Source organism: Penaeus japonicus, unplaced genomic scaffold, assembly GCF_977035675.1.
Source record: "Penaeus japonicus unplaced genomic scaffold, GWHDUDI00000001_assembly GWHDUDI00000471, whole genome shotgun sequence".
In the NCBI taxonomy this organism is placed as follows: Eukaryota; Metazoa; Arthropoda; class Malacostraca; order Decapoda; family Penaeidae; genus Penaeus; species Penaeus japonicus.
In genome coordinates, this window is record NW_028234873.1 from 5,941 (window position 1) to 15,463 (window position 9,523).

The 9,523-nt window shown below is 40.0% G+C and overlaps 1 pseudogene across 1 annotated transcript; it reads right to left on the minus strand.

Moving 5' to 3' along the window:
- Positions 1-7,021: 7,021 nt before the first annotated feature.
- LOC147466489 (protein gustavus pseudogene) lies at positions 7,022-8,418 on the minus strand (annotated as a pseudogene). Its single transcript, XR_015190871.1, has one exon. The product of XR_015190871.1 is annotated as a protein gustavus pseudogene (transcript).
- Between the last annotated feature and the right edge of the window lie 1,105 nt (positions 8,419-9,523).

Below are 9,523 nucleotides of genomic sequence, written 5' to 3' on the forward strand. Positions count from 1 at the left end.
AGGAAGTAGCAGAGAAGGAACAGAGGACACCCCCCCCCACCCCCGTTTCCTGAGCCACCCTTCCTCTCCACAGCCGGAGTTTCCCGGACGTCGGCGTAGTATTTTACCATGTACCCCTTTGTAGGGTCTTTGTTCTTGTGTATATATTGTACCTAGTTAGAATAAAGACTCAGTCTACACTCTCACTGCACCTGATGAAGCCTCTGGCTGAAAGCGCTAGTGCTCGAGTATGACTGTTAGATTAAGGAAGTACATGGAAGTTTTACTTGTTATACTATTCCTATAGAAACTACCATTTTCCTGATACTCCTTGTTCTTGTAAGCCCAGCAAGACAAGCTTGAAAGATAAGTTGCACATGACCAGTCCTTTTTAGGGACTATTTACAAAGAAAAACTGAAAGAAAATTGTCTGTGTTGGCCCAGCAAGACAAAAATTATAACTCGGTGTTAATTATCAAGTCTGAACAGAGCTAAGCTCCTCTCCTTGCCCCCCAGTACAGGTTCCCTAAAAGGAAACTTAGCTAGAAGACCCTGTGGTTGAAGATCTATTGCCAGTAAGGAAAAACATCAGTTGAAGAACTCGATGAACGACCTTCCCATAGATCAGAACAGGAAAACTGCCTTTTGAAAGAAACAAACAGAAATTTTTAGCTCTGACCCTCAGGAACCTGGAAAAGAAGAAAGGAAGACTAGAATATTACAAGAGTCTATAAAATAAGGAGTAACAGTGTAAAAAAGTTATAGGATAAATAAAAACAAGTGAACAAAATACATTTATATTACTAAAAACCTAAAAGCTGACAAACTAATAATATGCCTCTAACTAGAGCAAGCCTCAGACAGGCTGAACAAAACCACAGACCTTCTAATGTCCCTGTAGAAGAAGGCTATATTGATGATCTTGTCTCAACAGTAGGTAGTAGTATGGAAGCGGTGAGACTGCAGGCCATAGGAGAAAAAGTAAAAGAATCCCTATTACAGAACCCCTTAGCATTAACAGGGGGATGGACTCACCCATCAGCTTGGGCAAACACAAGCCCAGCTATCCAAGCATGTCCTCTGGCACCTCTATTACTAGGAGGAGAAGTACAGCTAGGCTTCCCAGAAGACCCTTTCACGGATGAAATATTTAATTTGCAAGATCATCCCCCACTCTCTGCTCAGGATGAAGAGACAGAAGTGAAAAACATGACAAAGTTATACAAGGAAGAAGCAATCCAAAGAGCAATAGTAAGATACTTAGATAGGTGTGAACTGAAAGGTGTGACGGACAGATTCAACCTCACACTAAGTAACATAGATGAGAATATGAAACATCTACCACCTATGTGGGTAATTGAGATGGGAGAACTGATCTTGCAAGGAGCTGCAAGAAGATGGCAAGGGCTAATGGCAGCAGCAATAAGGGCAAGCACAGTTGAAGTGCGTAGGAAAATCATAAAAGAAAAAAACAGGCTAAGAAGTACCTACCCCCACTCTCACAGAAGGATCTGCCATGATGCATTCAAGAGAGGAAAACTTGCAGCTAAAAAGATTGATAAGTTACAGCCCCCAAATGATAACCACTACATCCTACATGAAGAGACACCCCTCATAAGATACATGAAAGAAAAAACCAGTATGACAATGTCAACGGAGGAAAAGAACATGGTCCTAGAGTGTATGAAAGATATAGGTATCAATTCTAGGATGGAAACAAAAGAGCCTCCCACAGTAGAAAACCAAGAAATAAACATAGAGAATAATTCAGCCAATAGAGAAACAGAAGAAAATGAAGAAAACAATGCAGAAAGAGGGGCTTTGCCAACCCCACCACCTAACACAGAAGAAAACCAGGTGGAAACAAACACAGGGGAAACCCGCAGGAAATAGACACCCCTATAGAAATAGACATGCCACAGGGAAATGAGGAAGATACCCAGATATCACTTCCTCTAAATAATTCAATAAGAAGCCCAGGCACACTAGAGCTCTTTGTACCAACCCCATCCTCTCCCCCCTGCCCATCTAGACTTAAGGAAAGAGAGGAAGCCTGCAATAATCTCCTAGAAAAAGTAATAGGAGCAGTAGGACAGTTGGAAAAAGTGATCGCGAATTTAAATGAGAAAATCACGAACACAGAAACGACCAAAAGTGACAACAAAGAGCCAGAAAGAGTGAATGAACAAGAATGTCAGGAGGCAAAGGAAAGAGAAAGTGAAAAAGAAACAGGCCCAAAGAAAAAGAAAGACCCAGAGACTTGGAAGTCCTTCAGGCAGTTTGCAAACAGAAAAGCAGAAAAAGAAAAGAAAAACAAGAAAACAGACTCAAAAAACGTAGAAATACAAAAGAAAAAAGCTGTATCCCAGAAAGCCAAGAATCACCCACCAGAACAAGCAGCCCAAAACAAAAGAGAACAAAAAAACCTCAGGCAACAGCCTCCCTCAAGGGCTCCGCAGAAAAAGAGAAATGGCCACACTGCCCCAAACAGAGCCCCCCACCCCAGGGAACAAAACCATTTTCAGGCACCACCACAGAGGAGGTGGAATCCAGACAGGAGGAGATACCCCCAGTCATGGAGGGAAGCCCCCCAAAACCAAACATGGAGGATAAACAGGGAATACCAACACAGGTATCACCCCCTCCAGAGATACAATGGGCAACCCCCACACTGGGAAACTCACCCACAGCCATGGAGACCACAGCAGAGATATGGCAGATCTCCGCAAAGAGGAAACTACCAGTGGGCCCAAGGGCAAAGAGGAGGAGAACAGTGGCAAGGAGAAGGATACAGCAGGTGGGGAAGGATCTAATTGTATCTGAGGTGCCCCTAACCAGAACCCAACTCTCTGTTCTCAGTAAAGGGAGATCTTTTGTACCAGGTCCTCCACCAAAGAAATCACTTTTGGAGAATCTGGGAAGCTCAATGAATAGATTAAAAGAGCAAATAAACAAAAGATTCACTGACTCTCTTATGCCAAGCAATGGAGGAATAGAATATGAAGAAAATAAAGATAAGAAAAAAATACCTCCGCAACTCCCTAGAAAACAGAGAGAAAATCCTCCTACCAAAAAACTACCAGGTTTAGAAACCATGGTGCACTGTGAAACCATGGATGTAGGAGAAAGAATCCTAAAAGGATGTCACCCTAACATGAGCAAAAAGGAGATGACAGCTTTTAAGGACTTAGCTCAAAACCAAAACCTTGTCATTAAGAAAGCAGACAAGGACGGAGCATTGGTAGTTCTGAAAAAAGAAAGTTACATACTAATGGGGGAAGCACACCTCTCAGATACTGAAACATATATTGCCCTGAATAACCCAAATGAAGCCCTACAAGCAGTTAAAAGGGAAAGTAAAATTCTGGTGAATAGGTTTCATACACTAGACAACTCACAAAATTCTAAAGGAGTAAGAAGAAGTTTTCTAGCAAGCCAAAGAGACGCCCTATTGGAACATGACCCTTCTATCCCACATTGGTACATATTACCTAAAACCCACAAAAAGAAGGACCCAGAAACAGGGCTATGGCCAGGTAGACCAGTCTTGAGCGGATGCAATGCCCCCACAAGACCAGTAGACAGACTTCTAACCACTTACCTTACTCCTTTGTTAGACCTCTTACCAGAAAGATTACAGGATACGACAGCCTTCCTAAGGAAAATAAACACTCTGCCAAGTTTTCCACCAGGCACAATAATATTTTCCTTTGATATAGTATCTCTATATCCCTCCATCCCACAAGAAGAAGCCGCATGGGTCGTGGCTAATTTCTATGAAAAACATTATGCATATGTAAGAGAAAAACTGAGGATGGAGTACAACATCATAGCTCCCCCTCCCTATCTAATTAAGGAGGGTATAGACCATGTCCTGCAAGGCACACTCCTGAGATTTAATAACAATTTCTATAGACAAGGAAAAGGCACAGCAATAGGAGCTTCAGTCTCAGTTGCAATTGCAGAAATCTTTGTACATGCAAGCATAGAAATTAAAAGGAAAAAGCTTACAACTCAGCCGTCAGTCTTCTATAGATACATAGATGACATATTTGGCATTTTCACAGGCACAGAGGATGAACTTCTAGAATATTATGGAGAAGTAAATAAGATACACCCTGATCTGAAATTCACAGTGGAATATAGTAAAAAGGAACTCCCATTCCTGGACACTATGGTGTATCTGGATGACCAAGGAAAAGTGCAAACTACAGTGTACCACAAACCATCAAACACGCATCAATACCTGCACTTCCAATCCTGCCATCCACCTAGCCTCAAGAAATCTTTGCCATATTCACAGGCATTAAGAATCAAAAGAATAGTGAGTGAGCCACAGAAATTAGACAAGGCATTAGCAGACATGGTAATGTTTTTCAAGAAAAGAGGATATTGTAACAGAACCCTAGGATCTGCTCTGAAAAGAATTGGTGAAGAGAACAGAGAAAACCTTTTAGAAAGAAAGAATAGACCACCACTAGGTCGCCTTATTTTTCCCATGCTATACTCTCCTTCACTGCAGAATGTCCTGAATAACTCCCTAAAAGAAATATGGGAATGGATAATAGAAAATGCAGAAGGAAAGCCGTGGGAGAATAAATTTACAGGCCCCCATCCCATGATAGCTTGGAGGAAAGGAAAGACCATAGCAGATCATCTAGTCAGAGCTCAATTTCCTAGACCTCAGAAAGACTAAAAGATAATAAATGAACATACTAAATACCTTAAACAAGAAATATACACTTAAATGTATATGTTCACATATAAGGAATAAAAATATGAAGGCAAGAAACAGATACAAAATAAATAAACACAGATATATAAACAAATATATACATATAATATAATATATACAATCGAAGGTGAAAAATAGACAGCAAAATATGTATATAGATATATTTATAATCTTAGTGAGGAATAATATCAAGGCAAGAAACAAACAAATAACAAAAAGGAAAAACGAGGATATTTATAATTATCAGAGTAAAATAAAAGACGGCAATCAAATATTTTCTAAACACTATAAATAGAGAAATATATATATCACACACATATATAAAAAATATGCAGACAAAATAAACCTATGCAAATATCAGAGCAAGAAACATAAAGCGAAATATATAAAACAAGGCAAGATTTATTTTCATATTAGAAATAAGATCTAAAGAAAAAAATAGACAATATAAGAAAAATCAGTATGTACACATAAAAATAAAAAATATAATAATACAAAAGAGAAACATATAGACTTTCCACTACAAATATTAATATAAATAAAGATATAGACAATGCAGTAGGCGAGTAAGGAGTGCATTCCAGGCAGCCAACAAAGAGAGGAACTGGGAGAGGCACCCCACATCCCACAGACTCCGGCTTTCTGCACCCTCTCACAGCTACAAAAATATATCTAAAAAGCTATAGATAACCTGCAAAATAATAAAGAAAGATATTACCTAGAAAATATAAAAACAGAAAAACATTAGAAAAAATAAAAGAGCCGCCTAATTACTCGATAGAGGAAGATCCCCAATTCCCTAAATACAAAATGAAACTAAAAAAATCATGCCCTATGACAATAGAAAATTGAATAGATTAAAAATATCAAAGTGAAAATAATAGGAGAAAAGATCCAGAATATTAAAATGAAAAATAACAGAATAGATTTAGAATATCAAAAAGAAAAAAATAACAGAAGAATATAAAGAAATAGAAAAATGAGTTGAGCAATAACAAGATAACCTTAATGAAAATAAATATACCGAGTATCTTTGAAGATTCATAGAAAATTTTCAAATAATAATTAATAAAGGACTTAGAGCATATATATATAATTTCTTAAAGAAATAACGAAAACAAAGGAAAATATGAATTGATTAAACCAAGATAATCTTTGGCTTTAAAAAAATCGATAAGACAATTAATAATTTTCAAAAATATGAAAATACAACAAATGAAAAATATATAGACATATATATACAAAGATAAAAAGCATACAAATAATGGCAAAAAAATACCCACTTTTTAGAGAGATTTTTAGATGTATATATGTATATACTCAGTAAAATTAAGACATAGTAGCATAGAACCCCAGTTCCCTGGGCTTCCCTACCAGGTGTTGAAGGTTTTTCACCTGAATCCAATATAAAAAGCCCTTTAGCTACATTTTCTGAGTATTAAGTATTCTCCTTTTCCACAGGCGAGTTGTATCTTCTCATCTAGTCCTCAGTCAAATGTCTTATATGTTTCTATCTTCATCTAATAAAACTTTTAGTAATTTCTTTTTTCGAGTTCTTTCAGGAATCAGGCAGTTGCGACAGGACAACCAAAGTAAGGAACCTAACCTAACCTAACCTAACCTAACCTAACCTAACCTAACCTAACCTAACCTAACCTAACCTAACCTAACCCTAACCTAACCTAACCTAACCTAACCTAACCTAACCTAACCTAACCTAACCTAACCTAACCTAACCTAACCTAACCTACCTAACCTAACTTAACCTAACCTAACCTAACCTAACCTAACCTAACCTACCTAACCTAACCTAACCTAACCTAACCTAACCTAACCTAACCTAACCTAACCTAACCTACCTAACCTAACCTAACCTAACCTAACCTAACCTAACCTAACCTAACCTAACCTAACCTAACCTAACCTAACCTAACCTAACCTAACCTAACCTAACCTAACCTAACCTAAACCTAACCTAACCTAACCTAACCTAACCTAACCTAACCTAACCTACCTAACCTAACCTAACCTAACCTAACCAAACCTAACCTAACCTAACCTAACCTAACCTAACCTAAACCTAACCTAACCTAACCTAACCTAACCTAACCTAACCTAACCTAACCTAACCTAACCTAACCTAACCTAACCTAACCTAACCTAACCTAACCTAACCTAACCTAACCTAACCTAACCTAACCTAACCTAAACCTAACCTAACCTAAACCTAACCTAACCTAACCTAACCTAACCTAACCTAACCTTAGCTGGTGAGAAAAAATGGACGTCCATTTTTTAATACGAATAAATAAGTTCTAAAGCGTTATAAAATTAAAAACCATAACTTGTTATAGTCCTTTTTTTTAATAAATCAACATATTCCTCCATCAAGGGTTAATACTCATTTTCGGAAGCGCTGATGCCAGCTTCCAAGTCAGTCTGAATAAAAAGAATCTTTAGCTGGTGAGAAAAAATGGACGGTCCATTTTTTTTATACACAATTGCGAAAGCGCTGAAGCCAGCCCCCCCCCCCAAGTCTGTCTGAGAAAAAATAGACGGTCCATTTTATAAGATGTTAAAAAAAAATTATGAAAATGAAAACAAAATTTGAATTTCTTTTTATGTTTTATTATCAAACAATTGATGCTGTAAACACTATATCTCACTTTATCCACTGTCACTATAGATGCTTAATCTCACCTTATCCACCGTTGCTCTAACTTGCTACAGAGTGACTCCTTTGGTGCAGCAGGGTTACAGAGGAGTGGAGGATGGACTTGATGATCAGCTGTGGAGGGGGGGGGGAGGAGAGAGAGAGCTGCAGGTATAGGGCTAACTGCTTTCGAGTATCACCTGCGGTCGCGGTACAAGAAGGTACTGCGTGATAGAAAGTGGGAGATTGAGTTCCTCGATTCGCGAGAGTTGCTGTTTTCCAACCGCCTGTCGTATCACATACCGGCACAAGTCCATCAGTGGCAGGGGTTCCGGATCTAGACCGCCTATGTATCTGATTGTAATCTCGCAATGACCCCACACTGCCGAGACAATAGGATACAGCTTCTTGCCTTTCAACCCTCGGAACGCTACCCCCAGGTACTGATTTTCCACAACAAATGCCAAAGTGCCTTCGTCCATGTCGAGAACAACATAGAATTTATCTGGTACGACAAAAGTCTCGTTATTGTTTAATAGAGAAGGATATGTAATGCCTGAGACGTCCTGCTTAGCATTGTGGTACAACTTATTTCGTCCTAAATCCCAGCCCCATGACTGATCATTGATGCCCACCAAACCCTGGTAGCCATGAGAATGTAAAGGAGCTTTTGCTGTTGCTACTCCAACTACTGCGTGAGTCCCACGTTGCCGGGTGGACCAGTTGATCTCCCACACATGAAGACCCCTCGTATATCCTACTCGCCCTCGAATACAGTCTGTACTACGGATTACTGGATACCGATGGAACGTCATCTTGTCGTCCTCCTTGACGAAGATGTTCATCGACCTATCATCGGCATTCCACGCGTGCTCGAGAGACGTATCTCGAGAGACGGGAGGCATGTCGAGGAGGAGGTCCAGCCGTTTGGGCCTAGCATAGTCGAGGGACACGGCTAACTCCCGGATCAGGCGAGTTTGTAGAGACCCACCCTCCTTAACCCCCATAATCATCGTGAGCTATGGCACTGGTTGGAGTGGTGGTGGTAGTGGTAGTGGTAGTGGTGGTTGTAGTGGTAGTTGTAGTGGTAGTAGTGGTGGTGGTGATGATGGTGGTGAGGTGCAGTGGCGGTAGCAGCAGCGACGGCGTCAGCCGAGGACCTAGTCGAATATGGTGGGCGTTGGCGTCAACTTCGTGGTGGCTCTAGTGGCCTGTTGATGTTGTTGGCGGCAAGGTTATTGTATGCGTTGTCGTGTTGTTGGTTGGTGTCTACTCCACATAATTACCATAAACATTTGACAAATTAAGTCAATCCTTCTTTCTCTGCGAGATCACTGTCTCCACCCGCGCGCGCGCAACACACATACACGCGCGCACACAAAATACACTAAGTGCATAGCGAGCTCCCGCTGGCAGCCGCCTTCGGAACCTCTTTGCACTCACGCACGCACGCACGCACGCACGCACGCACGCACGCACGCACGCACGCACGCACACACACATACACACTGGAGACCGCTGCCAACAGGCCCTGATGTACAGAATGCGTAGAGATATTGAGTATATCTGCTACTGGTTTAGTAGTTATTTGCCATAATCTGACATAAATAGGTTACCACTGTAAGACTAGGCTTTGTCTTTTTTTTTGGCTTTTTATACCATTTTATCTATTTATGAATTGTAGATGGATGGCAACCGAGCAGCTTTATACGTTACATATTCTTTTAAACTGCAAGACAACCGGATGTGACGTTTTCATCCTAGCCTTCGGTGAGAGGGGGAGGAGCTACGTTTTTATCTTAACCTTGGGAGAGGGGGAGGAGCTATGTTTTCATCTAAGCCTTGTGAGAGGTGGAGGAGCTACGTGTTTATCTTAGCCTTGGAAGAAGGGGAGGAGCTACGTTTTTATCTTAGTCCTGGGAGAGAGGGAGGAGCTAAAGTGTGTATATATATATAGCTGTTAAAAGAAGAACATTCCGTTACATTCGTCACTTCATCCTTCGGTTCGTATTAGTTCGTACATTGTCGTCATAGTCATATCTGTACTCTGACAAGTGTTGAAGATTTACTGGTGATTTTATTATATATATGTATATAAAAACATGTGATAAGATATACCTTTATTTATTAATAGTGATATTATATTGGTGTATTTA